General features: G+C 40.4%; 2 long non-coding RNA genes across 2 annotated transcripts; both read left to right on the plus strand.

Annotated features, from left to right (window-relative positions):
• The first annotated feature begins 3,110 nt into the window (after positions 1-3,110).
• On the plus strand, positions 3,111-5,032 carry LOC121847307. Its single transcript, XR_006084192.1, has 3 exons — positions 3,111-4,512; positions 4,680-4,786; positions 4,939-5,032. It is a non-coding gene; the product is annotated as an uncharacterized LOC121847307 (long non-coding RNA).
• Positions 5,033-5,035: 3 nt separating this feature from the next.
• LOC121847306 lies at positions 5,036-6,039 on the plus strand. Its single transcript, XR_006084191.1, has 3 exons — positions 5,036-5,459; positions 5,605-5,768; positions 5,902-6,039. It is a non-coding gene; the product is annotated as an uncharacterized LOC121847306 (long non-coding RNA).
• Positions 6,040-7,489: the final 1,450 nt, after the last annotated feature.

Consider the following 7,489-nt stretch of genomic DNA (forward strand, 5'->3'; position numbering starts at 1 on the left):
TTTAATTGTACAATGTTTATGACAATCCTAGCAATCTGCTGTGTACATTGAGTCACTGTCACTTCATCTGTCACAGTCACTCTCATGAAGACTGGTGCTGTTCATTTAGGTTGAACAGATGCTTAAAGAAAGTTGTAGAATGCTTCGAGTATGTGCTGGTTTACCCTTTTACTATGTGCAATGTCAGTTTTGAAAATAAACATTTCTAGGCAGGTATGTACTCATGTAAAATAGAGATTTAGTTCTATACTATAAACCAATGTACTATGTGAATGAAATAGAAATATTTTTGTATTAAAATATCTTTAACATTCCTTCAACCATAAATATAAGCAGTATCTTTACTGAGGTACAGCTTGTATCTGCTGAAGACTTTGTTAGAATGACTAATCCACACTAAAGACGCAGGTCAACTGGTCTGAGAATGATGCTGGCATGAGGGAAAAGGGAGCCATTCTATTTTTCAGTAGAACTTGTGTTGGCCTCTTGCTGGGGTCAGCCCAACGTCAACATTGTTTTAAGTGATATGAGCAACACATTGTTTCAACATCATTACTGTGTCAGTTTGTTATTACTCTAAAGACACAACATTGACTCTATTCAAGACCTACATGCAGATTTGTTTAGACAACTGTCCTGTTAATGCTGTATCATTTTTAAATACTGTTTGTTGATTGTCAGCTAAATGACTCCCTACGTTGGCCTCCACTCAACCTTATCATTCAAAAAAAACTGTTGTTGGTTCAGTGTGCTCAATGTCCAATCATAAGGTGAACTGCCTTTTGATGCTGGTTGAAGGAACATGTAGTGTATGTTTAATTATCAAGCTCATAGAATAACAGTAAACCATGTTCTCACAAGTATCCAGTGTACTCTCTAGCTAACCATCGTATGTAAAGAATTTGCATTAGTTGCCCCCATTTCAAACCAGAGGCAGTTATTCATTTCCATTAACCCAGTGCCACAGATGATTTCCTACATTTAAGGTCATGCTGAGAGCCATTGTGTGTTTGCTGTGTATTGCTTCAGTTTATACAAATGTTCATGTTTATTGGTATGTGTGTTTCTTCATTGTGATTGCTGCGCTAGATCAAATGGTACTGGCTCTTTCTATGATTCTGTTTAATCGACCTCCCCCAGCAGTAGATTATGCACTTTTTGTTTCACTGTTTCAGACTATATTTGTATGTTCATGAATTCTTCATCAAGTGTCATTCTTTTTTTAAAGGCATGATGTTACTTTGACTTTTGCATTTGTGACCTTTAGAGTGGACTGTGCATCCTTGCAGTATATGGGGTGGAGGGTCAATCAATGCATACTGTAAAACATTTGCCAGGAAAAAGTAAGACAAACAAAAACAGAACCTGGTACATATTAGCCATTGCATTGCAGAAAACTAATTGAGAATATTGTATTATAGAATGTACAAAACATGTTGAGATTATATAGTTCTTTATTTTATGAGATGTCAAATAGATTGAATATATGTTACATGATTTTAAAGTAAAACAAACAGAAGTATTTTGTAACAGATTATTGAAGTGTCTTATTTGGGGAGGTGAGGTTATTATTTTCTTCAATTCAGCAAGTTGGTGTTATGGTGTTTCACAGTCTATTGTATGGCTTGTTTTTTCTGTCTGTATATACCATCAAAAATAAGCTTTAACATATTGTTAATATTGTTTTAAAATAAATTAATAAAAAGTTTACATTCTGAAACAGCTTGGATATTAATTATGTGATATTGAATTATTTATAAATCAATTAATCTTGATAATGTGGTATCTTGAAAAATAAATATAAAAAAAACATGCATTTGGTGCACTTTATTCTGCATGTTTTCATTAATGTGTAACTGAAGTTTATTCTCTCTGATATTACTCTGAAAGGAGTCGAGTCCTGTTAAAATACACTATATATACAAAAGTATGTGGACACTCCTTCAAATGAAAGGATTTGGTTATTTCAGCCACAACTGTTACTGACAGGTGTATAAGATTGAGCACACAGCCATGCAATCTACATAGACAAACATTGTCAGTAGAATGGCCTTATTGAAGAACCCAGTGACTTTCAACGTGGCACTGTCATAGGATGCCACCTTTACAACAAGTCAGTTTGTCAAATTTCCAGCCTGCTAAAGCTGCCTCGTTAACTGTAAGTGCTGTTATTGTGAAGTGGAAACGTTGAGGAGCAACAACGGCTCAGTCACGAAGTGGTAGGCCGCACAAGCTCAAAGAAGGGACCGCCAAGTCTTGAAGCTTGTAAAAATTGTCTGCCATCGGTTGCAACACAAAACTGCACAATAACTGTTCGTTAGGAGCTTCATGAAATGGGTTTCCATGGCCAAGCAGCCACAAACAAGCCTAAGATCACCATACACAATGCCAAGCGTCGGCTGGAGTGGTGTATTGCTCGCCCGCCATTAAACTGTCTGGAGTGATGAATCACCTTTCACCATCTGGCAGTCCAACAGATGAATCTGGGTTTGGCAGATGCCAGGAGAATTCTACCTGCCCGAATACATAGTGCCAACTGTAAAGTTTGGTGGATGAGGAATAATGGTCTGGGGCTGTTTTTCATGGTTTGGGCTAGGCACCTTAGTTCCAGTGAAGGGAAATCTTAACACTACTGCAAACATTGACATTCTAGACGATTCTGTGCTTTCAACTTTGTGGCAACAGTTTGGGGAAGGCCCTTTCCTTTTTCAGCATGACAATGCCCCATGGCACAAAGTGAGGTCCATACAGAAATGGTTGGTCGAGATTGGTGTGGAAGAACTTGACTGGCCTGCACAGAGCCCTGACCTCAACCCCATCGAACACCTTTGGGATTAATTGGAAAGTTGACTGCGAGCCAGGCCTAATCACCCAACCCCACTAATGCTCTTGTGGCTGAATGGAAGCAAGTCCCTGCAGCAATGTTCCAACATCTAGTGAAAAGCCTTCCCAGAAGAGTGGAGGCTGTTGTAGCAGCAAAGGGGGTACCAACTCCATATTAATGACCATGATTTTGGAATGAGATGTCCGACGGGCAGGTGCCACATACTTTTGGTCCTGTAACGTTAGTGTGTATGTAGTAGGCTACGTAGTCAGTGCTGCAGCGTTGATGTGTGGAATGACAGCTTCCTATATTCAAATCCACTGGCGCCGAAGCAAAAGCTAAACTCTGATAAATTCGGCCTACTATCAGAAAGTATACTGTAGCTCCAATTTTCCAAACAACTTGTCGTGATTTTCGTAAGTCAAAAAGTAGCCAACGTTAGATAGCTAGCTAGTCATAAACCGGAAGAACGGATATCATATCAGTAACATTGGCATGCTAGCTATCTGGCGGACTAACAGCTGAGTTAGCTACGTAGCTAAAGTTAGTTACTACAGCCGCGTTTTTGTGCAAGATTTGATTTGGCAAGAAATATACTGCTAGCACTGGGTTGATGGTTAACGGTAACCCTTGTTTGCGTGGTCAGCTGCTGTACAGTAGTCAGCAAATGGCTGTTTAAAAACTGTGTTTACATAGCTACCAAGATACTTTTTTTAAACCCATTTCGCCCAGTGCACTGTCTGTTATGCACATTAATGAACCATACCTGAAGAAGTTGAGAAAACATCTAATTTGACATATTTCTTACACTCTACTTTGGGACAGTTCTTTACAGCAAAAACTCATACACTTCAAATTGACAAAACTGATGCTGTTATTTGACTATATAGATATTTGACACAACAACAACTTTACAGCTAAAACACGACAGTGAGTGAGTCTGTGCAAGCCACGTGCATTCTGACCGTAGTCTAAATGATCTGGTCCACAAAAACCTTCGCAGTGGAATTTATAATAACATTACCCAGTACTCATTTGTTTAACAATGAGAAATTATTTGGTCAGGTTTGTGTTTACACTGAGAAGATTGAACATGGTTCAATTAAGTCTAATGTTTTGCGCAAGATTAAGGACTTTTGAGTCCCTCCTCATGGTTACCAAGGATGGATTTAGAAACATTGTGGCATTGCAAAGTGATGCACCCCTGCAGATGGGCCACAAACATTACCTGTCTCTTTGGAATAATGAGGGTCCTGAAAGCAGAGTATAGGTTCTAGATGGTAAAATCAGAATTTCAGTTGCTAACTATTGTGGTAATTACAATGGTGATTACCTGAAACAGGTGAGTAGTATCTATATCATAATAACACTTTACACATATACCATCTCTTCTCTACTCAACCCTGACAATATAATTAACGTTTCTTTGAATGTTGTCTGTATGAAGTGTCTCATCAGGATTGGCACTCTTTGTGTATTTCTCCATGCTCCAGACTTACTTTGAGGTCGCAGACCAAAGTGTCACCATGCCCCTGGTCATGTAGAATGAGCTGTGGCCCGAGTGGTACCAGAGACTGAATGTTGGAACTGTGCTCTACCTCCAAAACTACACCCTCAAGCAGAGTATAATCCAAACAGGTCTCGACCTGACATAGACAACCACAGAATGAAGAGCTTTCACTCAGTAGGTACTGAACTCAACCTAACCTAGTGATTCACAACTTAGCAAATCAACATACAGTAGTACATTGCCAGACAGACACTCCCAATTGGTCATTTTGAAATAATATTCTGTCTGAACACTGTATACTGAATACTGTGAAACTCTTCATTTTTATTATTCATGGCCTTGTAGAAATCTGTCTGAATCTTTGGACTCCCACTGCACTCCTTACTGTGGTTCCAGCCAAGTGTGCAGTCTCAATGGGGCTTGCCTAAGGTTTCCTACTAGTTCACCACCAGGTAAGTTCACAACCACATTATGCAGTTTAAATTAGATTGTATGTAAAAAAACAAAGGCCTTTCCCTGGGTAACATTTACAACATTACTAAGCAGTCTTTGTCATATGCATGAACTACTCATTCCTTGCTTCTTATAAATGTTTTTCTTCTAGATAAGAATTGAAGAACAATTCTGCATGTGATGTCATTTGGCTTGGTAATTTTTGTGGGTCGGGTGGAGAGAGTCAAGAGTAAGGGGTCCGCAGGTCAGAGGTGTTCGTTAGACTTGGACTAGTCATTTATTCTGAAAATGTAACACAAATGCTCATGTTTTTTTTCCATCTTTTGCAGGCCCAGAAAAATACTGGACTTACCGCTGGGTCCATGCAGTGGAACATCCAATAGTCCTTTTTGGAACTTTCTGCTTCTTCACAACCAGAAATATACCATGGGATATACCCAAGCAAATATTTTTACGATAGTACTAGCTATAACAGTTAGTAGCTATAATACAAACAATTCCATAGGTAAACGGCAACAGAACTCTCCTAATTGTACTTATTTTCTCCCTGCTCTGTACCCTCCCCATATCCCATTGTAACATACCTGGTGTGCACTCAGATGAGAAAGTGTTAAGAGCAAGACTCACTGCCTTACCTCATCAGCAGCTGCAATACACATATATTTAATACCGGTAAGTGCAGCTGTCATTTGCAAAGAAAAGATAAACAGTACAACTGTTTTATTTAAAAAAGAATATATGGACGGACACAATGCGACATTATGTTAATATAATCTAGTATGTATTGATTCACTTGATTGATGTAGTTTTCCCTCAGGGTATCACAAGGGCCAGCCATACCTGTCAGACCCCAGGGTGAAGTTTCGACCAGTGGACCAAGACTGAAGGACAGCATTATGCCGAAGAAGACTGTTGTTGGTGGCCATTTTTGCTTCCCTCACACCCCTCAGATATTCACACAGTCAGTGGCAGTTGGCTCAGGTGAGTGAGGGGAACCTTTTCATGAAGGAAAGATGTCTGTAATATGCAATACTGGTTTTTGTATGTTTGTTGCTTTTTAACCACAGCAGACATCACCATTTAATCATTTTCATATTTATTTCCCATCTACCAGCTCAAGTTCTTCTGGTTGCTGCAAATGACCTAAAGAGGGAGATGGAGGGTCTGCATTATCGTTAGCACAAGCAGCTGGCAATCCAAGGTCAGATCATTGCTGTGCAGTATGTGACATGGCCAAAGGAGGCACTGTCAGACCAGGTAGGCTTTATTGATTGCTTTACTGTGGGTTTATACAATGAATTTAAGGAGGATCTTTTGGTCAGCTGTCCGGACAAAATCTAAATTTTAACAGTCTTGATGAAAATAACCAATTATGTGACATTTTATCAGGTAACAATAATGTAAATGCCTGTGCCAAAGCCTGCCACCTTATCCTCCAATGGATACTTTATTTTTTACAAGAGCCTAATTGTCCTTTTAGCTGCTGTACTTTATGAATAAATGTGTATAGATTATTTAAGGCATTATATATTACGCATGTACCATGTTTGCCTATGATTGTTTTTAGTGTTTCAACTCAGTTTGAGTGGTCCACAATGTGGTTTTTAAAAAAACAACTGTATTATAGTATAATTGTGGAGTGACACGTCAATACATTTCTCTAACTCTAGATACACTGAGTACACAAAAAACTAAGAACACACGCTCTGTCCATGACAGACTGACCAGGTGAATGCAATGATCCCTTATTGATGTCACTTGTTAAATCCACTTCAATCAATGTATATGAAGCGGAGGTAAAAAAAAATATATATATATTTTTAAGCTTTGAGATGTTTTAATTTAACCCTTATTTTACCAGGTAAGTTGACTGAGAACACATTCTCATTTACAGCAACGACCTGGAGAATAGTTACAGGGGAGATAAATGAGCCAATTGGACGCTGTGGATGATTTGGTGGCCATGAGGGTATGAAGGCCAGATTGGGAATTTAGCCAGGACAGCAGGGTTAACACCCCTACTCTTACAATAAGTGCCATGGGATCTTTAGTGACCACAGAGAGTCAGGACACCCATTTAACGTCCCACCCGAAAGACGGCATCCTACTCAGGGCAATGTCCCTAATCACTGCCCTGGGGCATTGGGATATTTTTTGTGTATTTTTTTGACCAAAGGAAAGGGTGCCTCCTACTGGCCCTCTAACACCACTTCCAACAGCATCTGGCAAGCCAGCAGTGTGCTGCAGAGTGGTGTGCTGCAGAGTGGTGTGCTGCAGAGTGGTGTGCTGCAGAGTGGTGTGCTGCAGAGTGGTGTGCTGCAGAGTGGTGTGCTGCAGAGTGGTGTGCTGCAGAGTGGTGTGCTGCAGGGCGGTGTGCTGCAGGGCGGTGTGCTGCAGGGCGGTGCGCTGCAGGGTGGTGCGCTGCAGAGTGGTGTGCTGCAGGGCGGTGTGCTGCAGGGCGGTGTGCTGCAGGGCGGTGTGCTGCAGGGTGGTGTGCTGCAGGGTGGTGTGCTGCGGATATGTGCCATTCAGGGGGGTGAATGGGCAAGACAAAATATTTAAGTGCCTTTGAATGGGGTATGGTAGTAGGTGCTATGCACACTGGTTTGTGTCAAGAACTGCAACACTGCTGGGTTTTTCACGCTCAACAATTTCCCATGTTTATCAAGAATGATCCACTACCCAATGGACTTCAAGACAAC

This window comes from Oncorhynchus tshawytscha, linkage group LG09, assembly GCF_018296145.1.
Source record: "Oncorhynchus tshawytscha isolate Ot180627B linkage group LG09, Otsh_v2.0, whole genome shotgun sequence".
Lineage (NCBI taxonomy): Eukaryota > Metazoa > Chordata > Actinopteri > Salmoniformes > Salmonidae > Oncorhynchus > Oncorhynchus tshawytscha.